At 41.1% G+C, this 22,658-nt stretch overlaps 1 protein-coding gene across 3 annotated transcripts in view; it reads left to right on the forward strand.

Annotated features, from left to right (window-relative positions):
- Positions 1–22,658, forward strand: part of LOC124301536 (carbohydrate-responsive element-binding protein) — a 98,080-nt gene that overhangs the window by 37,925 nt on the left and 37,497 nt on the right. Inside the window, exons 6-7 of one of the 3 annotated variants that reach the window (XR_006907508.1) lie at positions 5,315–5,582; positions 5,765–6,129. The exons of the other annotated variants lie outside the window; for them this stretch is intronic. The gene's annotated coding sequence lies outside the window, so the exon portion shown is untranslated. Of the gene's footprint in view, positions 1–5,314; positions 5,583–5,764; positions 6,130–22,658 lie in introns of those variants that run through there. 3 annotated transcript variants of the gene reach the window in all.

Genomic DNA, 22,658 nt, shown 5'->3' on the forward strand with positions numbered 1-22,658 from the left:
GGAAAGTTTAGTTATTCGAAAATGCGCATGCGCCACAGAAAGCCCTAGTGTGCAAAATGCAGCAGGTATTTCATTTGTGCGCATGCGCCAACCACGAAAATGGGACACTTTTCGAACGCTCCACTAAACCCGAAAATCGAACTTTCCAAGCAGGTGTTGAAAAAATCTGCTAATGTGATGTTCACTGATAACCTCGTGAATGCGTTATAGCAATATAATGAAAAAAAAAAAAATTGAAATCAGTACCGATTGAAGGGAGGTGATAATGGAAATTTATTGTATCCACTATTTCCTGTTCATTCGATTGTAGAAATTACAGAATATTTAAATTCTTTGCAGGCTGAATTTCCAGCGACAAACAACAGCGTGGACGTTTAAATGGATGTTATTTTCGAGTAAATCGTGACGATCGAAAAATTATCGATTCTTCGAATTCGTGCAGACGTTTGTAGTCGGAATCGTCAGATGTGGACAAAATGTAAACCGTACTCCGTGTAGACACAAGCAATCTTTTAGTAACCTCAACGTCGCGTTCTTATCGACAGTTTCAGCGATGACGGATGTTCACGGATCGTAAAGTGAATAATATTATTCGGTAACTGGAAACTCGGATCGAGCATGATCGCAGCTTGCAAAATCCAGCGTTAAAACAATGCGATCGCGCTTACATCGGAATCACGATGACGTGCGATTTTTCTCGCACACTTCACCGGGCACGGACACTGGGTAGGTATTTGCGACGAGGCGAGACCTTGAAAGCCGAGGATGCCTTAAATATTCATTTAATGACCAGGGAGGGATTGCGTATGTTAATGGGTGGCTTGCCACATCGGCCGACGGAGCATCGCCGTCGGCGTGGAGCGACTCGAGAGGCAATGAGTGATGCAGCGGCAGGTGTTTCTCGACGGTCCAACGGGTCCAGCGACTGGTCCGACCCCAGACTCCGGAGGAGTCTGTGTAACCGCACCTGTGCCGTCAGGATGCCATTCCGCCGGGAGGATTGCTCGCTTTAGTCGTTACGGAGTTATTCGCCTGGCCCAGAGCGATATGGTACAAACCACCATCAGATAAAGAGGTATAAGGTACCATATACCTGCAGGTCAGGTATCGCTGCAGCGGTCGAACCAAAAATGACTCAATTTTTCCCTGGTTTCGAAATTCCTGGAAACTTACTCGGCGTCGATTCGAGTCGATAGATGTACTCCGAGTTAATAAATATCCTGGTATTGGATACCCTGAAATTTATTGTTTTTACCGTAGAGTATTTCCTGCAGCAATAACTGAAGGAATGATTCGTCGAAGACTTTCGAGGACTACTTTTCAAAACCTGCACTCTTTGTAATGTTGGATTTCTCGATTATCATAGCGAGCATCGGTTAGGTCTTGTATGCATAGAGCTGCGATAAACAAGGAGACACCGCTGCACCGGGTCGAGATTAGTGACCAATTTTTAAAATCAATACGACGGTTATACCGTGTACTTCAGTCTTAAAAAACGCAATACAATTCTGTGGCATATGATTGCAAATGGTACATGACGTCACGTGGACTTTGTTGTAAGAAGAAACGTGAGTGAAAATTTGTAATTTGAATCAATGCCATACCGGAAATCTCGCGAAGAATTTGAATTTTTGTGTGGATGCCGTCTAAGAATCAGTATACGCATCGTATGTTTGTTGGTTTGTGAATTCTAAATAGTCGTGAAGCAGATTATTTTATTTCAGAAAATCCTATTCACGTTTACCATTCAAATCGACTCTCCGTCAACTGTTATATGCATATATTATACCTATGTAGAATGAAGGAAATGTGTAACATGTATTTCTAAATTTTTATGCCTCTTTAATCACAACAAAGAAGGCGGGGACGGATTTTTCGTCGGTCAATTTTACCATTTGATTTCGATTTTACCCTTTCATATACTTATTATATTCACAGGTATCTATTTGAGTCAGTAATAAGTATCTACTACGAAATTCGTAAACGGGGGTTGTTCGTATTACAGTATTATTTATGCTTTTAGTTCTTACCCTCATTCCGAGTCGAATGATCGTTTCCGATTACGGGATTCTAGGCGTGAAGTGAAGTGCGGTATACTGCAGGATAGAAAAAAGTCCGAGAGGAGAACGAGGGTAGAGGTATACAGGCCGCCGTAGTCTGTCGCTAGAAATGTTAATTTCAAGTTCTTTTTTCACTCCAGGCAATTAGAGTTTTTGTGTAACCCAGACACTCTGAGGGGCATCCAGAAATCCACCTGTTGAAAAAAAAGTGGAGTGTACCCTTATAACCGACCCATCATCTCGACATTTAGAAGAGTTTCCACGGGCATATATCATTTTCAGAAACTAAATAGAAGAACTTGATCGTGTGGTCCTAATGATCCCGTTTTTCTCCATTTCGTATATTTTTTTTTTTTTTTTGCTATCACTTCGCGTTGTCATCATTTTTTATAACAATTAGCTCACAGGCTGAATTTGTAGGTATATGTATCGTTTGAAGCCTGTTAGGTTGAACGGTAATATGACAAACATTCTCAATAATTCTCTCAATAATTATGATTGAATTTTATCGGATCGGAAAAAAATAAGTGCAGTTTTATCGATACCGAGATAAAATGAATCGAGATTGAGTCGATTTCATGAGAAAAACGATAATTGAACACTGAAAACATTCGTTGACATAATAGGAAAATAATTATCGGAATTTTTTTTATCATTTCTTAATCCTTATACAACCCAATCAGTGACTAGAATCTTCGTAAATGATCACCTCTTGCCAAAGACTGGAAGAGTCTGGAAACGTGAAGAGAGATCAAACACAATCAAACCCAGATCGTATTCCAAACATGCCCGTTTAAGTTCGGCGGCGGAAATATGGGTCGTTCTGTTATTGCCTACAAAAGTAAATAATGTTTTGTTGTTGCTATTTTGTTTTTTATTATAAAATTATGTTAGTTGCGATTATTTTAATTTCTAATGTAAGAACTTTGGTTATCCAAGTTCAAATCGGCATGATTTTTTTTTATTCAAGTTGTCTATTTTCGAAGTTACGTCGACACAACGTCTAAAAGATGTGCCGGGGACGGTAGTAACATTTTTTTCTGGGTCAGTTGAAACGTTTCATATCATGTGTTTCAAAACTGTTGAATTTGTGTTTTGTCGTAGAAAATTTAGTTTTGTTACTTTGGTGAGATTTGATCAGCTTTCAATTTTATTTAAGGTAAATGTGATGTAACTAATTTTATTGCTTGGTTAAAATTCAATTTTTAATTTAACGAGACTGAATCTTAAGTAAGAAGTTAACGTTCTTCACTATTCTGTAATTTTTGTTTCAACGAGTAAGTATACATGTAACAAAATTATTTTGTTTATTCTGTTAGTGTCACAACCGTCGCGGGTTGAAACATTTTTTCCGATTTTTTTAATTCCCCCTACATGTTTTTCGCAATGCAGATAACGCCATTATAGCCTGATACATTAGTAGTGATACAACTAAGGTTCAATTAAAGCATAGGTGTTATCAATTCAACGCCGAGTTGAAATCTTTTTTACAAACAGTGATTTTCCAGAAAATATTTTTCCGCCCCTAATCATCGGAAACGTTACGTTTCTTCGGAACGAAATATCCAAACAGTAAAAATTCCACCGTTTGTCAAAGTAGGCAGGTGTTTCGCATCGTGTACCGTACGCCGTTCAAAGAAGAAAAGGTCACCGGGTCAAATCCCGAAGAAGTTTACTCATTCATTCATTGTGAGATCGGCTGGTAGAAACGTGAGGCAACAGGTAACGATAAGGATTAACAGCAACGACCGGCTGCTCTCGATGCTCGGTGAAAATACCGCGGCTGTTATACGCTGGGTATTTCCCAGGGTGCGAGAGAGCTGCCCGTGATTTTACGTGCCCGTGAAACCGGTAAGCCGACACACCTGACGAAGATGAGCTAAGCGGGAGGATCGCGACCTCGGCACGTATTTCCCGATTGACGTGGGTGTCTCGGGTTTGCGCCTTGCTATGGGGGAATAATCGGGGAATAAAAGGGACTTTTCGTTCCCTCTTTCTCCCACTCCACAGCCTGCCTTCTGCACCCGGTGCTAAAATTCCCGATGCCAAGTTTTCCCTCTGTGCACGAATAGAGGTCACAATAACCTTTCAGCGCTTTCTGCACCGTAATTAACGCGGACGCTATTCGGGCACGTATTTTCAACCCGCTTTCGCACCCTCTCTCTCTCTCTTTCATCGGAATTTTACTTCAGGGTGCAAGCTATTCTTCTGCGGTGCTTGTTCAATTTACACTTTGTATACGGGAAGGGTCAGCTGTTGGATCTACATTGTTTACATTTTTTTTTTATATTAACTGGAATCAAGATTTCTGCCCTGAACGGTGTGATTAATTTGTTAGCGATGTAATTTGATATGTGATTTTCGGGGATTTCTTCAATCCTTCTGTTTATGTAAATACGAGGTTGATTTTGCACCAGCTCAGTTGAAAATAAAGTGGTTTTTTTCGACAAAGCGTTTCGAGAGTCCTGATGAATTTTTTTTAACCATTGTTAATGTACAAAAATGCAATTATTTTTAAGCTTCAAGGGATCGGGTACGTTTTTAACTAAAAGGTTCCATGTTACATCGAATGAAACGAGTGTGACAATATACACTGTGAAAATTTGAAAGAACTCGAAACGTTTTTTTTGAAGTTACGAAATTTTGAAAATATTACATTTACTCTTCGACCAGTTGCGAAATTGATTTACCAGGAAATGAGCTTGCTGAAAATCTTAAAATTACAAGTTAATAACTTCCTACTTCAAAAACTGATCCCTGAATTTTTTTTTAGAATCTCGTTGTCAATCAAATTTTAATCGAACTTTATTCAGGCAGCTTTAATTTCGTCCAATAGTATTTTGTTAGTAGGTAATGTCTCTTAAAAGCGTCCTTCTCAATTTTTCAACGTATCGGAATATCTGAACTATCGATAAAAACCCGCAGAAAACAAAGATAAATTGATAAATAAGAACCGTCGCATTAGAAATTAACAGCAAAGTGATAGGGCCGCCTGAATGCGGTCGTGAAGTTGCACCCTTCAAAAACTGGGTACATAGGAACGGGGGTTATAAAAAAATGAAAACGTTCTCTTATTACCCGGTGATCAGTCTCGACGATATAATTAGGGGCGTAGTCAGGGGTTACCGGGAGCAGCGTAAACAGCCTTTTTCGAAAAGCCCTTCACAGCTGCGCAGGCTTTCGAAGGTGAGGGCGATGCTTGCAGCGTCCCGAGTCCACGGGACCTGGTGTTAAGTAACACAAACTGCCGATAGATATCTTCCAGACATCCATACACTCAGAGTCCTTCGGGTCCTTCGGGTTCTTCGGGCTGCGGTGTGGTCGGTGGACGGAGCTGATGGGTGTGTCCGAGGAGAGAATCGAATACCTGCGGGAATACGATTGCAGCGGGATGCGTAGAGGCCGACGGAAGGGACGAGGACACAGGTGCGCCAGCGGCCGGATCAGGACGAAGGCGCCAGGACTCGCAGCAGGCAGCCTCTCGCACCGTTGCACGCCGACCCGGCTGCACAAGGGGATCAGGTAAATGCCGCCAAGGCCGATTTTTTCGCCCCGCGGGGTCTCATTCGGGGATCAGGAGAGGCTCTCCCTGCTTTTTTACGCCTGGCTTTTGACACGCGTTGATTTTTATTTATTTATTTATTTCTTATTTTTCCTCTCTCTCTCTCTCTCTCTCTCTCCCTCTCTTTATCTCCGGGATTAAGAATTTATCCCTTCGTAACAGCTTGAGCCACCCCCACGCGGCTGCCTAACACCAACGGGATGGTAATCTCATACAGAATTGCCGTTCTTAAGGTGCTCGAGGATGGAATTGAAAACCGCTTTCTAATGTACGATATTGAGATAATTGAAAATGCGTGTGACGGAATTAGTCAACTCGAGTATTTTATGATCGAGTTGCAGTTCTGCAAATGAATAATCGCAAGCGTTGGGATTTTCGCATTAGAAACTACCTGGTGCGGTTAACTTTCGGTAGTCAATCTAGTGTGTAGATTTTCATGCTGAGAACAAATTTCAGTCATTAGAAATGTCAAATTCCTCGAACCTCCGAACTTCAAAGTCGTTAAATTATGGAGCTTTTGGAACAATCTGTTTTTCGAATTGCACACATGCGAAGCATTCGATTAAGTTTTATTTTATTTTATTATGTTAGAATAAAAACGATAATATGAAATAATACAATAGGAATTCTAGAAAAGAAAGCGTAGTCAAGGGATTCGTTTGATTATCGGTTGCTCCATAAATTAACTGCACAAGTTTGATCAAAGTGTGTCTCGTAGCGTGGAATCTTTAAAAACGTGACGAACGAACGAGACGGAACTCGTTCCTGACTGGTTTGGCAAAAAACGTCGAGGTTTTCTCACAGCCATAGAGCAAATCGCGGGATTCCCGATAAGTGCAGCTTCCAAATGTCACTAACCCCGAAAGAACCGTTGATTATCGTAACAGGAGTGCACGCATAGCTCCGGAATAGGGAGAAAAGGGTTTTGCTCCCACGGTGCCGAGGCATGAACACCCGAGAGTTCGAAATATCCTTCCGAATTCCGTGGGCAGGTAATCCTTGCGGATCAATTAAGGGGCACGGAGAGTCGCGTGACGGCTAGAACGGAGCGGTCCGAAAGGACGGAGGCGTCGTTCCTCGCCTGGGAAAGAGTCGGCGGCCGGGTATATGTACGTCGGTGAAAACCTGTCCCGGAATAATTTTGCCAAAATTATGCAGCCACGCGCTGCAGGCGGAGCGCATGCACCGGGAGCCGGGAGTTTTGTGACAGGTTCAAGTTCCCGGAGGCACCTGAAGCCTCCGAGACGGGACGAATGCACGCGAAGGCAGGTGAGACTCGGTGCTTCGTCCTTTTGCTCTCGGCTGCCAACCTCATTAGCCAAGATCGCGCTGACACTCGATTCGATAAGGAAACGTCCCGAGGCGTCGTAGAAATTCAACTCCCGTGTGCAGGACCGGAAGGATTCCTCCGGAGGCGCGAGTCTTGTGTATAAACCGCATCCCAAATATGTCTTTGGGGAATTCACACGGCGGGCTTAATTGGTCGAATAACCAACGGCGTTGGTATTGTTTCCTTTTACACTCTCTCGCTCGCTAACCGCGCGAAGTATCGTCCTCGTATTAGGCATCCTCGACGTCGTTTTCAGCTGTTGGCTTAATATCTTAAGAACCGCGGGTCCGTCGTCGCCTCTTGGCTCCCGGGTGAAATCGTTATCCTGGGAACGCCGCCCGTTGCACAGGGTTTAATGGCTCGTTGTGCCTCCTCCGGCTCCTCCTGCAATCATTAAAATATCCTCGTATTTACCCAACCATCATCCGCGGGCCGAGGTCGAGGCTCATCTCTCCTCCACATCCACCTCCTCCTCCTCCTTCTCGCAGTTTCAACTGTACGCCGCTACTTTCAGTCAAGGATTTTACTTGACGCGTCGTCAAGGTACACCACCTATACGAGCACTTGACCGGGAGGAGTGCAACGGCAAACACGACACTTCGGAAACAACCTCCTTGCAGCATCGGCGTGTGCCTTTCCCACGCCGCCCACGACCACCAGCCCCAGTCTCACCCGGAGGAGAGAATCCTCCGTCTCTGAACAGCGACTTGAGTCCCGATATCACCGCCTCGGCGTCAACGACCCAATGACTCTTCGTCGGGACGGATTGGAGCACGCCGTGTTCCTTTGGGTTTGCAGCTGTGCTGTTCCGAGTTTTTTGACATTTTCAAAATTTTCGTTCCATGATTTTTTCAGAGCTTTGAAGTCAGGGCTCTTCAAAGATTCGCTTTTTTCCAAATTATCGTGAGTATCGTGAAAACCATGACTCGTAAAATTATGGTCGTGTACCTTGCGAAACTTTGAGTGCAGTTTTATTTCATCTTTTTGTTTGGTTAGCCGGATTGTGGATGATTTCAGACAAACATAGTGAGATTTTATTATTTTTTATCTTCTCTGACAGGCTTGATTACTCTGTCGGATTTAGCGTACTTTTTAAATACTGCGCAGGATATTTATAAAGTGAAATCTACGAAGTGACAATCCCAGAGTAATAGTTTCAGAACAAAAACTGAGTCGAGTAAATACGAATGTTTGCAGTAAATTCTGCTGTTGCTGTTTATTGGTCCAGAAGCAAAACAGATTTTTGACAGGATTACAGTTCTTCAGAAAATTAACGCTAACGATTTCATTTATTCACCTCGACAATCTCAAAGTTACTACTACGTCAAATTTTTTCAAGAAGTCCATAGTACACTTTTCTAAAAATTCATTACGATTGTAATTTTTTTTTTCACAATCCAATGTGCTTGTAACTTCAACAAAATGATATTCAACTATTAGTAGCTGAGAACAGATAAAATATTATCTCGAGTTACATCACATTTCGAACCGCATTGGAACGTAATTCACAGTATTCTAACGTTTGATATTCGATTTCATTAAAAAATTTAATGAACTCCTAAAATTCGACGAACCGTGTAAGCAAATATTCGAGAGGTTGACGTTAACACAGGGCGGAAACTGATAAGGTTTAGTGATTTGATCCGTTTCCTCTTCGATCCGGAGCGTACAAAAGAAAGACGTGGGTATAATACTTTTGGGCAAAAGTTCCGTACAAGTCGTCAGACTTTAGACTTTGAAGTGGTTTTAGAATCCCGTCGAGTCGGGCGCGTGCGTGCTGCTGCCTGAGCAGAGAAGAAGGCTAGCATTAAAAAGTTTATTGTAGTAATTTGTGTCCGTGGAGTCGAAGAGGTACACCAGGGTCGGCTCCCACGCCTCGCGTTATGTGATAATGGACCACTTGCGAGCCACCGGCCACTGAGAATTGTTAGAAAATTTTTACAAAAAATAGAAAACAAGCAAGTAAAAGAAAAAATTTGAAGAAAAAACACTTGTCTACCGTAGTTACGTCTCATCAGCGCGATCATTCTGCCCCTTGAATAATACCGGTGCAACGCCCAGGCAGTGCCCACGGCTATACGGATACCTGGTAAAACCATTTACGCTTGCACGAGTCAACGGTAAGGCTCCAAAAATTTTGCGCGAAATTTCACGTCTTCCCACGCTGAGTGCTCAGTTCTTGGAGCCCTCGATCCAAGACCCGAAGAGCCGCGAATGATTAGCGAAATCAGAGGCCAGAAATAAAAAACGATAATTCGTTTGTTTCAAATTCTAGTTTCTACATTTGTGCGATAAGCTGCGCGCAGATTATTATTCTAAACTTTTTTCACTAAATTCAAGCACACTCCAGTGCCAATTATTTATTTACTCGTTTTAATTTTTTTCTTTTCTGTATTACTTGTATTTAAAAAAAAAAACTGCTACGTCAGACTCAAAAAAGTCTATTTCTAGACCCAGAAATTGGAACAGACAGCTAACAATTGCTGTTATTACAAATATCAGAACGTAATAAATTTGACAGTTATTTGGCAAAATTATTAGGCATGGATTCCTGAAGTAAATTCTGTTAGATCGATGAGCGGATAAAAAAGTACTTTTTGATATGTCTAGAATCTGAAACTTTGGCGCAATAATCTTTGCATCCGTTTAATCTCACGGAATAAAAACGATCGCTTTCCGTTTAATTATGAAAAACAGATATGGAGGAGTGAAAATTTCATTCGCGTGACGGGTTACTTTGTGCATTCGGAAAAAATTTAAGACGTTAGAATTTCCTGCTCTTTGATTATAGTCGAGTATAACCGACATTCTGAAACAGGTGTAGCAGAAACAGTGTATTTCTCGACGAATGGAATAAAGTTGAATAAAAATGTGAGACGAGTATAGGATACCCTCCAATTAGTGATGCGACACTTGAGTAAGAAAGTTGTTTCAGCTTCACACTTCCACGATAAAAATAGTCGGACTTCTTTATGGTGTTCGGAGCGGAGAGAGACGACGTCAGGTGTCGAATGAGGCAGGTCTCTTCCTTCTTTCGAAAGCTACATCACAGGGTGAAAACATCGCAGAATGAGAAAAATACGTTTCCTCCAAACTACCGGAGTTAACAATCTACGTACAAATCTAGAATTTATATTAGGCATTAAAGGCCGGACAAAGGGATGCGATCCGTTCAGCTGTTGCTGGTTGTCTGCGTGTTATAGCCACGAATACGGTGCGAATGAAACCGGCAAGTGGGTTCGAGGCACCTGCGCGTTTCTCTCGACGTAACAATTAAGACCGTATTTCTATCAACGAATCGCTTCGCGCCGCGCTACCTGTAAAAATCCCTGTGTATGGTCGGGAGGATTACGGACACTAGGGAATAAAGGGAACCTACGTCTATACCCATCTCCCAGGCATCCGCCACCTTGCGCTAATACGTATCCTGTTCTGAATAACTCCAGGGTGTTGCGCAGCGGGTTTCCTTCACAGAAATTGGTAGTATGATACTCGGTGAAGTGGCCGAGAACTTTCTTCTCTTTACGTACAATCTTTGAGATCAAAAGCATGTAGTCATTGCGACGATGCTTCGCTCTTAGCAGTGTAAGTAATGACACTTTCTACCAAACCGATTTTCTTACGAAAATCTCGGAAACGTATTTTTGTACGTGCTGATTTGGTGGCCGATTAAGGGGTAAAATTTACCACTTAAGTCTACCCCCAAAGATAAGGGGAGGATAAAACCGATGCATATATTGTCGACTTTTGATAATGAATAACGTCCAATTGGTTTGTTAAAAAATTTGACGTTATTATCAAGGAATCCTGTATAATCGATTTTTGGGAGTAGACCTTTAGGGTGATTTTTACCCCGCAGCCGATCAAAGTATCTCGTGAAGCAAATACTTGTGTTCTACAACGCGTTTTACAGAATGAAGACAATCGGCCAGGTAAATCTCGGGTACCTTTTCATGTTGGACGTGTTATGATGGTGTGTTGAATTGATAAGATCCTCTAATGTCTACACTGAGAAAAATTTCATTCGTTACAGTAACTAGAAAAATTCAGTAAAACAGGTATCGTCAAAAAAACTGCTTGAATATTGTTGGAATTACGAAAAACGAGGTACGCGTAACCATTTTGCGCTATTGTCGATACTTTTTTCGCAATTGCAACGTAAAATTAGTTTGTAAGGTTTACTAAACTTTTTTAGTTAAATAAGGCTTCAACGTCAATTTATTGTTGCACAAGCATTAAATTTTCGCAACAGTTGCAAGAACATCTAGTAACAGTGATCGTAATGAGAAAGAATAGTAACGGATACTAGACTTTCTGGTAAAAATTACAAAACTAATTTTCATTTTCTACCTAGAACTATATTTTTAGATTTCGGTAACAAATGAAAATACGTAAGGACTGAGCGGTAACCGGAACTAAAACTGTCTCTCACTGTAGCTCAAGAACAGTTATCGTGATATTCATGTTGCGCGTTGATGCTCCGTGCAGCTTCCACTGGAATTATCGCTCCACGCGAGTACACGACTCTTCGATGAATGATGACTGGTGTTGACGTTCTTCAAAATTCCCCTCAAGTAGCGAGTCGAAATATTAATTACTGCCGAAACGTTATTTCCGAGCGTGAAAAAAGATGAAGGCAAAAAAATAAAAAAAAATAAAAAAACCGAGAAAACGAGTTAACCAATCACGCAGCGGCGCGACTACAGCAGCAGAATCGTGACAGCAGGTTTGGTCGAACATTTCAACAGAGAGACGCACACGTGGTGGAGCGAGTTTATTACGAAGGCTCATAACGTTCACTGGAAATTCGACGTGTCTTGGACAGCGTTAATTTCTCGGCGTTAACTACCGGGCGTGACCGAAGCTGGAGAACGACGCGTATCTGCCGGTCGGTGAGTTAATTGGCTCGCAATTTTCCCGGCGAACGTGCAGGCCGGGTTCTGCCTTTGGTAATCCGACACTCTCGTCGACGGATGCCTGCGCAGGCAAAGAGGCTTGAATCACCGGTGAAACGACGGGATCCGGGTGGCCGTGGTTTGGAGGAAACACCCATTCGACACACGCTGCAAGGATGCAGGACGCCATGTGCGAGTCCCAAAGCACGTGTTGAAGGTTTTCAGAAATTGGCAACAAACAGGAACTGCTGTTCGGCCCCTGTAAAGATTTGTCTGCAGGGTGGGCTGGCGCCACGTGGTTGAAATATTGCGGCCAAACTTCCCTCCGCAAGGTCTGAGGAAACGCAAGCCGAGAGGGTAGCTGTGGGAAGAAATCCACAGACTTAAACGGTCCGATATATTACGTGTACGACTTGGGGTGCTTCAGAGAAAAATGTTCCGAGATTTTAGATTTTCAATTTTTCACCACGGCACATCCTACAAAGTTTGTTTAGGTTAAAAGAAAGATTATGTGAAAAGATAGGCGCTTATGTTATGTGGAAAATTGCGCTCGGTTGATTTTTCACATTTGTCAATATTTTTTGTATTGTATTGTGAGTAATTTTTTTTTTTTTATTGCTCATATCAATCGTAATATTAATTTACGTCACAAAGAAGAGCCACATTTGTCATATTAGGTGTTGGAATTAATTAGTAGCGTTTTTTTTTATGAAAATAGATTTGTAAAACCCTACAAATTAATTCCAACACCTAATATGAAGTCTTCAGTTGATGTTTGAAAAGTGTATCTGACGAATTTTTCATCACTAGTTCCATCTCAAAAAATAGTTATAATTTCATATGGACTTTTGATTTAGGAGAAAAAGACTTTCGATCGATACATCGTTGGATTGTGGATCGTGATCTTTGGATTGAATATAAATATCAGAAATAAAATAATGATTGAACCGCTACAACGTGTTTCTTCACAAATTCAAAAAAATGTGAAAAAAAGTGAAAAATCAAATGACCGCGATCTTCCACATAACGTAGAACTTTATCTTTTGGCAAAGTCTTCCTTTCAACCTAAACACACTTTTAGGGGGATGCCATGGTGGAAAATCGTATATTATTTTTTTGTGAAACACCCTAATATACACGTAAAAACGTCGCAGACTCTGGTGGATATCGGACCCTGTCCCATCTGGAGAATGCCCGAATAGTTCGAAGGACACTTCACGTGTGCAAATATTTATCTTCCCGGAAGTAGAAGGGACGGAAAAAATGACATTCGCAGAAAAAGCATCGAGGAAAGCGCTGCACCGAATTCTAAAGGAAAATTCCCGCCACGGTTTACGGCCATCGTCAACGTCACCCAAGTTTATTCTGACTTACATTCGTTTCACTCGCTGTAGCAATAATTTTATACTTCACAGTAGTCGAGACAATTTATGACGCAAGGAACTGGTCTCGTAATTGGAAACTCGATACATCGCACCAGTTTTGCTCTCTTTTGTTTTCGGCTACATTCCATATCGGAATAATTACAGCGAATGAGTTACTTGTTAGTGATCCGAGAGAAAAATCAGCAATATTGTAAGTTCCAGTCACTGTGATTGGAAAGTGTCGTTTTCATCGCCGAGCACATGCGACCAGCTTTGAAAATCTATTTTTGTTCAATTTCAAAAACTGGATATCAAAGTGTTGAAAATAATCATCTGAAATTGATCGATGAACAGTCGGTCAATGAAATTATCCGACCGGATTAAATGTTTGGAGAACCAGAACCCATCAAACTTGCAATAAGCTCCGTCATCCGGATACTCGTCATTCGCTTGTGGGGGACGATACTTAGATACCGTTTATCACGTATCGCGTTTCCGACTTGCTGCACCGAGATCAAATTACCTCTTGGAAATTCCGTCTTCGTCACTCATCCGTTTTCGCTCTTTGCCACGGCTCCTGCAAGTTGTCAACGGTATCGCGTGAGAAGGATCAGGATCGGGATCACTCGTTACTGTAACACGCGGCATCCTTCTCGGGGATGGAAGCCTTGGTGCGCAGCCGGGACTGACGATGCTACCTGTAATCTGGCGCCGGTCCACCGGAGGATCATATTCCTTGGGAACCCGCTGAGATTAGCTACTACGAATAATATTATCTGACGCCGTCGGGTCACGGCTTTGAAATTATCCCGCGAGGCTGCCGCGCGGTCTGAAAAGAGTCAGGCCACTTGGGAACCCGATTCAACGATCCTGCGTTGCTTATTTTGAGGAGTGAGGAGAGCCGGCTATTTTCATGTTTACATTTTTGCCAAAGAATGTTCTACGTCTCGACGATATTCGAATCTCTCGAATGAAATTTCGCATCTGATTTCACCGAGAACAGCGTGATGAAAAAGCAAATGTATCGAATCCGCGTTCTACGCGAATTGTCAACTTGCCGAATGATACTGACTAATACTATACGTACATAGATAAAATTTTAAGAGAAGTTTAAAATGATTATTTTTCGTATGTTAGATTCTCTTAATATTATACAGAAAAAAAGAATTCATCGACTTGAAGAACATTGACGCGTTTCGCTTCACAGCGCAAACTGTTGTTTTCATCACTTATTTCTTGAATTGAAACAATATTTTCTTTCCTATATTTGATAATCATATTTAGATAAAGTCAATAAATCCCTACTTTTTGTATGTATGATTTAAATTATATGAGCTTTAAAATTTTTGGTTCACGGCGTGTGCACAGATTTGGCTTTTTACATTACTGCAACACAGAATACATAACCGGAGAAATTCAGTTTGAATAATCGAATTGAGTTGACAGGAAAGTCAAATATCGAGTGAAATTGATTTAAATTTCACCGTAGACAATATTAATTTCAGCAAATTGAAATTGTCGACCAAATTTCGCGAAGATATGTTTCCAACATAATTCTCCCGAAGCAACAACAATTTCTTGCGGACTTGCCAAATCCTCTTGAACTGCGTGGAAGTGGAAATATTTTTTATACAGCACGGGAGAATCGTCGCAAAACGTAAATCCTAAGAAAAATAACTATAATTCTCCTCATTTTATAACAGTTTTTAATATCACCCACCGTTGATCTGACGTAGAATTTGTCACACTGAGAGGAATTGATAAATTTGGTTATTAAACAGTCCCTAAGTATAATAATTTTCACTGTGTCCTATAACCGGATCTAAAAGTCTGGCTAAAAAATGAAAATGAATTTTGTAAAGCCGTACAGTATGTGACCATTGTACGGTGAAAATGACAGACGGATAGTCACTTCCTTCTGTAACACCATGTAAGCAACGACTGTTAAGCGAAGGAATGTCTAGAAATGTGAGTTTGTAATATTTTATCATCTTATGACAACCTAACAACTATAACTAATAATGGCATTAATGTATAATAATTTTCATTGAAAGTTTCAATTGTAAAATGTGTCTAATTCAAGTTAGTTAATTTTTTATTTTTCTTTACAATATTTTTCAAGAAACCCGATGATGCCAGGCGGAGTCCTGCCGAAACGTCGTAATAAAAGCATCACTCTACGAATTGCATCTTGTCATCATTGACTGTTTCGACCAACGAAAATTTAATCATACACAACACAGTCACGAACTTCAAACATCAGATATCTGTTTTACTGAATTTTTCTAGTCACTACAACAAACGAAATCTTTCTCAGTATATTGACCAAAATTTTCCCACTCAAACGAATGTAATTTTTTCCACTCTGCAGTGTTTTACGCGTGGCTGGATGAACGGCTTACCTTCGCTCGTTTATTTTCCTCCAGGCAGGGATTTTTTGATCGAGAGTCGAACCCCGGCGACCGACTGTCTGCGGGTCGGTTGGCGGTGGTGGAGGGGGGTGGACGGGGGTGTACGCGGTAATTGAAACAGCACGTGTCCCGTGACACGGTCGAAGGGGGATGGAGGCGGCGGCGGGGGAGGGGGGGGGGCAGTAGGGGGCGCACTAATGGCGGCGTTGCGTTATCAGGGTGAGTACCATCGGGGCTTCGGGTTGGGTTGGGGAGGAATGGCACATGCATTGCGTACGGTGCGGGTGTAGTCGATATCAGCTTTTGATTTAGACAGAACCACCCTCGCCCCCTGCGCCACCACTTTACCGTCACCCACATTCCCGCTTGCCTGTTATTTCGGAGGGTCCGATACGCGTCGCGTTGCGTTGTAATTTCCATGTCACTTCGACGTTCAGCTGGTACGAACGATGTCACGTCTCCCAAATTAATAACAAGGATGGCAGGACGGCGAGTCGAGCCGAGTTGCACGTCCTGTCAGCTATAATTGGTTGTATCGTTTTTTTTTTTTTTTTTTCTTTGTTTTTTCTCTTCTCGGTTTGACTTCCACGACCGGCTATTTCGAATTGTTTATACCGCGGTGGAGGAAAAAATGCAATAAAATTTATAACCTACACCGTATATTGCTTCGGAAGGTGACGGAAGATTGAGTAACTTGGAAATAGTAAAGATTACAAATTGTTTTTCGTTCGCTATTCGAGAATTTATCAAGTGTTTAATACAGCCGTACGTTATTGAACGTTGATAGGTAAGACATACTTGGAAGTGGGTTTAATTTTTTACCAATTTTCAACGTCTCAACGATGTAAAATTGTCTAACTTTTATTGCAATAATGTATATATAATTTAAGGATAGAAGAAATAGTTTGAAATTGTATTTCAATTGCAATTTCTTTTTTTTTTTTTCATTTTCTTTTTTCAACACTCGTACGAAGTTCGTTTCTCTTAATAGTAGCAATCTATCCGACATTTCCGATGGAGCGGTTTTCCGCGGAATTCTTTCGTCGACTAGATACGAGCAAGCACGTTTTCGAATAAAATATGCAAATGAAGGTTTTTCGGTGTAAATATATACGTATGTATACCTCCACTTACCGAGGTAGCAATCCCTGAATATATTTCAAGAGCAATCTGGCCTGGCGCCAGGACAGGCTGAGTTACCGCAAACATTCTCATTGCTCCTGCAGCACATTTTACATCCAAACCGGTGCGGGCGTGGCGGTAAAAACGATTCAGACAATTACGGACGGCCCACTCTTCCATCCCCCGTTGTAATAAAGTCTTTTATACTTTCTGCAACCGCGTTTCCTGCTGAAGAAATCTGCACAGACAGCGGCGGAATGAAAGGCGCGCAAAGAAATGAGATCCGATAAAGAATCCGATGCATGTAATAATTGAATGCATCTCGGAAACTTTTTAACGTCCGTCCACCCTTCGAATTTTATCAAAAGTGTTTCTTCTGCAGCTGAGTAACCGAACGCGGGATCGATAGAGCGGGTGATTCGCACACGCCTTGCATCCCTTGTTACTCACCATCTGGTCCTTTGGCGAGCAGATAACAGCCGCGATTCGTAAGCTGTGTTCTAAAATCAACCTCGCTGGAGAAGCCTGGTTCGCAAAAATGGTTACTCTTTGTCAATTTTATTACGAGATAATTTAATATTAGTAAGTTGCGAAGATTTTTTAAAAACTATAAGAATCGAAAATACTGAAACTATGTAAATTGTGTGTCATGGTTAGATTTTGATGCTGTGTTTCAAATCACTTCAAAGTTGTTAAAAATCTAGGAGATTAGTTCGATTTTACTCTACAAATGGTTTTCTGAATAGAACGAGCCATTAAATCGGACGAGTGGTTTAAATTTATTACAATTTTGAAGCGATTTGATATTGAGCATCGATACCTCAACTTTTGTTTATGATTCAAGTAATTTATATCCATGTCGATTTTCAAAGAGATCTTCGTAACTTACGTATACAGCAATTTGACAAGTACTCAATGCAGGATTATATCTCGTTATGTGATTAACTTTATGTACACAAAATCAAGGGTCATTATCTCCAATTTATTTAATAAAAATGAATCAATATTTATTCAACCTTGTTCTTCATACATACATGTAATCTTGTAATACATGACAAAAAAATTTCTCAATTATTTTAAAACAAAATTGGGGTGGAGTGGCTGATGAAAGATAACTTCTTTTTTTTTTGGATGAACTCCGCGAGCCTCCACCCGCAAGTCGCAGTTTTCAATCTAGAACAAAAAACAAAAAAGAATTGAAAAGAAGATGCCAAAATCTAGTGAAATACGTAGAATATTTCAGAAACATTATTTTTTACAAAAATGGCGTCAATTTCAAGGAAAAAGTTTAAATTTCATGAAAAAATTGACCATAGTTCGTTCATAAAATCATAGAATACATAGAAAAACGTAGATTTGAGAAAGGAGCATTTAAAAAGCAAGGATTCGAAACCCACCCTTACCTAATCAACTTTTTGAATCATTTAAAACATTTTCCCTCACATACAGACTTTTGAGTACCATTTTTGTATAATTAAGGAAGCACTTAAGCCAATATAAAAAAAAAAAAAGGCAGCATTACCCCTTAATCAAATTCATCGATTTTTGGCCAACTAACCACCAAACTGGAACTTCTGGTGGAGCTGGCATTTGGCAGCCTCGTCTCAGCGCGTCATCGCGTTACTGGCAAGCTCAGGGTTGAATATTTCGCGCCACATGGTCCTTCACCCCCCTCTTCACCCCCTTTAACCCCTGGCCCGTAGGCATATGGCGCTTTAATAATTGAGGCGGACATTGTCGCAGATGGGGCATGCGCCGCCTGGTTTGCCTGTCAAATATTTAGAGATTATAAAATATACGATAACATATTGTATTGGAACCGTCCGCCGATACGGCTGATGGATTATCTCCGCGGCTTCTACGATGAGAATGTAACCGCGATTTTTTATACACGAGCCTAACACCATCACCACGTGCGAATAATGCTATCGACTTTTATTTTTCCGTATTCAATGGGAGTAGAAAATTTACAACGTTATCGAAATTTCAGAACTTCCGAAGCCCGATTCAGTTCATTAGTGTCATAGATAACAGAAATACGTGAACGATATAAAGAGATAAAAATTATTTCAGAGACAAATTTATGCAGCTGTTGTGCATATTTCATTACAATTTTTAGGTTCGCAAGGTATTTGGGAAAGAAGTCTTTACATGCGAAATAAAAAAGCTCATTCCTGTAATTATTTCCGAGCCCTTTAATAGATATGAAAGAGCGTGAATTTCATTGAGAAATGTGACGAAAACAAAATTTCTTCACAGATTTCTTCCATGTGATCACAAACATTCTCATTTCTTAGTTTTCTTTAATAGCAAAATAACCACTGTGGTTTTATTTTCACGAAAAAAGGATCAGAACCCAGAAACAGTTCTAAAACAAAGTGAACGGTGAATAGAAACATGGAAGTCGAAGAAAAATAATCACGACGACGTGACGAGGGTCCCGGTACGTGTTACGGTAGAAAAACGGAAGTCGGAGAAGAAGCTAGCTGGGCTCGAACAGCTATGACAGCTGTTGCATTTTTCACGTAATAAATGACGTGTATTTTTTGTTCCTCGAGTGATCTCAATGCTGTCCAGTATTTTTAAATTCAGTAGCAAATATACCCTGATTGTCTGCCGAAATGTTCAAAGTAAAAAACCGAGAAGCGTGTCAAAATTAGGAAAAATATCTGTAACGAAACGCGGCGTTCCGCTCGGCTTGTTATTTCCGTCTGCACAGTGGCAGGTCTTAAGGAGGTTTCACAACTTCGGCGAAGATGCTGCCAAAATTCTCTCGAAATATTCTCGTTCCTTAGGTTTAATAAAAACAAGTTCATATTAAATTTCCCTAAAGTTTTTGGAATTTTCTCACTGATTTTATGATACTCGTTACACTTGCTTTGATTTTTTCGATAACTTTATCATCATTTTCGAGCAGTCAACTTTTCTCAATCAGCCTGTTAGTCGAATTACTTTTTTCTCGACCAAAAAATGTCCACTCCTTCGCGTGTTGAATTTTTCTTTTCAACCGAGTGAATTATAAGAGCAAATCCATTTCACGGCTTCTGAACCTCTTTAAATATCCGGTCACGGTATCACGGCGCTCTGTCGCAGCGAGTGACCTTTTCGGTGAACACGATATTAATTGTCCTGTCTTTCCTGATTCCTGCCCGGGTGGGAGGTTCAGCCAGGTGTGTAACCGGTGTAAGTTAATTGAGACGGATGTGCTCAACCCTTTCGTTTGACGGGGAGACGAGGGGCGGGACGCGGGGCGTCGTTTGTAAAAGCTTCGTTTAAGCTATCAGATGACGCGCCTCGTAAATTATCACTCACCTCACTAAAATTCCGATTAGAAATCTCGCGCAGCGCGCTACGATGCACCGATTTACAGCTTTCCTGCATTATGACCAATCCAGAAATGGCTTGAGAAAAATTTCATTTGTTACAGTTACTAGAAAATTCTAATAAAGGGTTAAAACTTTAAGGGCTAAAGTGCTCTTGGACTTATAAGATAATGTGTTACGTGATTACAGTCGTTAGTAGGTACTTTACTTTCTGGCCATAGCAACGTAAAATCTGTTTTTCCACTAAGCTAATTCTTTCAATTAATTACCATCTGAACGTCAATTTATTCTTGTGCCAGTACCAAATTATCGCAATAGTTACTAGAAGATACACTACGAACGAGAATCGTGAAAAAGAATGGTAGTAACACATACTAGATTTTTTGGGTTACAATTAGAAAAGAAATTCATTGTGCACCCCGGACTTTATTTTTCGATTACGATGAAAAATGAATACAGTTTAGAGCTGGTCAAATTATAACTAGAAATATTCTAGATGTGTAAATGGTCTCGCGTTATGTTCGCAGGCAAATATCGCAGGCTTGCCACGATGAAAGTGCCGCGTTTAATCCAGTCTAATCTACCCGCTTGATGAATTATATCCAACAATTTGCCGAATGCTGTAGGACTGTCGGTATTAATGTCGGTGTCATTTATCCAGTAGCCTCACCGACCCTGCAGGGACGCAGGTGCCGGTCCGGACAAATTGCACCAAGCTAGAAGTTTCCCCTAATTGCCAAATTTCCAGCAGGTGTAGAGCAGAAAAGGTGCCCAGATCTTTTCCCCCGTATATATAGGCGAAAGAGGCAGGTTTTTTCCAATCGTTCAAAATTGCCATCATCTGCTTTCATTCCGAAAATTTTTTCTTCCCTTTCATCACGATTCGTCAAACGAGCCCAGTTTTCGTTTTCGTTCGTTTCATGTTTCATTCACAACTTGTATCGATGAAAACCAGTCAATTATCGCACATCTTTTGCCCTCGTTTCTATAAGTTATAAATTTGTAATCATTTACACAATTATTACATTTCACTAGCCTGAAAAGAATAAATTTTTCAGATACCTCCAAAATGGTACGAGCTCGCTTCATTAGTACGCGTGACTCTGCACACACTTAAAAAGAAATATCCGCCGATCTTACACATAAAAATTAAGCTCTAGCGCCCGATAAATTACTGTATATCTAAAGTATGACGTCCTTGAGTGGTGATTCATTTTCTCTCCCAAAACCATGAGAAATTGTCCCCATTTTTAACGCTTAAGATGTGCACGTGACATCTCCCCAGGGGTCGGTCACGACATACTAAAATAGAAAACGAATATCACCGTGACTTTTGTCCTTGGAATTTCAGACTCGATGATCACAAATCCGGCATTCGAATTGCCAGGGTGAAAATCGGAAATCCAGTTTGATTTCTGTAAAAAAAAAGAAAGAAAGAAAAAAAAACAATTGAAATTCCGTACGATTGTATGGAATGTTTTTCAAAATTACCACCGAATGTTTATTTTTTTTTTTTATTTCAGGTTAATAAAAATGAAATGCCCGTTTTCGTGAGCAAAAACCGAATAAGAAGAAGTGTTCCGTTGAAGTATAGAATGACTAAAAGAGAAAGAGAGATAATGATTCAGAAAACCTGTCGCGATAACGGTGCACTGGATGTAATTGAATTACGGACTTTGAGATTGGATTTTTTGCTGGCAGGTATGCTACAGTGACTTGCACAATTTTGACAGCTATTAACGAACAAAATGTCTCGCATTTAGCCACCTGTACGCATTAATACACACCAATTCACGAGATTTGTGCTCGGGTTTTAATTTTTTTTTTTTTTTTTTTCTCTTTTACCCCACCAGTACTGTATTTTTCATTCCCCTCGTTTTCGTTTTGTTTTTATTTTTTTTTCTTTTTTCTTTTTTTTTTTCATTCAACGCAAAGAGTGGAGGCGTCAGGCGCAGCGAGGATTAGCTGATTGGCGTCGGTGAGGCCATCTGCGTCGCGTCCTCGACCCTCTCGTTGGATTAGTACGCGTCAAGTCCCTGCACATGCCTGGAGCACGCAGAGGCTCGAAAGCGGGAGAACACTCACTCACAGGCAGCGTCGCGACGTCTGCCGCAGTGTGCAGCTATTATATCGCTTCGGGAACGACGAAGACAGCTGACGCAATCAGACTTATTATCCCCGTGAGGGGACGCGGCCGTGCTGACGATATCCCCTTTCGGCCGCAGGACAAGAAAGGGGCGTGAGGCCCTGCGGGTTTATACCTACCACCACCCCCTAGGAAAAGACTTACCCGCTGGGACCACGCGACGTCAGAGGCTCTCGGGTAATCTGAAATTGGTCAACCGAGGAGAGGATCGGGATCAAACACTGAACTCCATGGGTACGGAATCGTAGAGGGGACATCGAAATAAAAATAGAAAGGCGCTACCACTGGACAACGACCACGTGATCCACCTTCGTGTTGCGTGAAAGCTTTTCCATTACTTTTCACCCCCGGTACGTTCTTCTGATAGATGAATTTTCCCACTATCGTCAAAGTTTCGGTTCCAAAACTACGGAGTGGTTATTTCCACGTCTCGATACAGTCTACA

Source organism: Neodiprion virginianus, chromosome 1 (assembly GCF_021901495.1).
Source record: "Neodiprion virginianus isolate iyNeoVirg1 chromosome 1, iyNeoVirg1.1, whole genome shotgun sequence".
NCBI lineage: Eukaryota > Metazoa > Arthropoda > Insecta > Hymenoptera > Diprionidae > Neodiprion > Neodiprion virginianus.